The sequence below is a fragment of the Anneissia japonica genome, unplaced genomic scaffold (assembly GCF_011630105.1).
Source record: "Anneissia japonica isolate Jap-2015-1 unplaced genomic scaffold, ASM1163010v1 scaffold277_len1293397_cov203, whole genome shotgun sequence".
Classification (NCBI taxonomy): Eukaryota; Metazoa; Echinodermata; class Crinoidea; order Comatulida; family Comatulidae; genus Anneissia; species Anneissia japonica.
The window spans coordinates 395,413-395,869 of NW_022719460.1; the positions used below are offsets into that span (position 1 = coordinate 395,413).

A 457-nucleotide genomic window follows, 5' to 3' on the forward strand; every position below is an offset into this window, starting at 1 on the left:
TAAAAGAATCACTACACATCAAATGGAACAGTCCAAATCTCAACGTTCAACTCAAACATTTAAGCTTACAACTTTTCAATTAGCATACAGTACTAATGTATGCAAGGTGTTCTATACACCTTGCATATTATTATCTAGAACGATCGTTACGTTACCTTAATTGGTAACAATTTGTTTTCACTAATTAATATTCATTCATTCTTTGTATAAATACTCTTAGTTAAGAATGACAAGGTTTTTTCTTTCCGTTTATTTCGCCTTTCAGTTTGTACTGATGATGGGTGAGAGAGAACACCCGAAACATGTTTACTACAATTAAATCCTTAGTTCTTTTCTTAAAATGTGTTGTATTTTTCATCAATTTGCGTCCGTTTGGTTCCATCATTAAGGATTTTAGTTCGGAAGACCTGCCAATTTGTTTGCTTAGGAAGTATGAGAAGATATCCCTACGCTTCAT

At 32.6% G+C, this 457-nt stretch overlaps 1 protein-coding gene across 10 annotated transcripts in view; it reads right to left on the reverse strand.

Moving 5' to 3' along the window:
• LOC117110909 overlaps nt 1–457 on the reverse strand; it is a 79,191-nt gene that overhangs the window by 12,507 nt on the left and 66,227 nt on the right. The gene's annotated exons all lie outside the window — the stretch shown is intronic.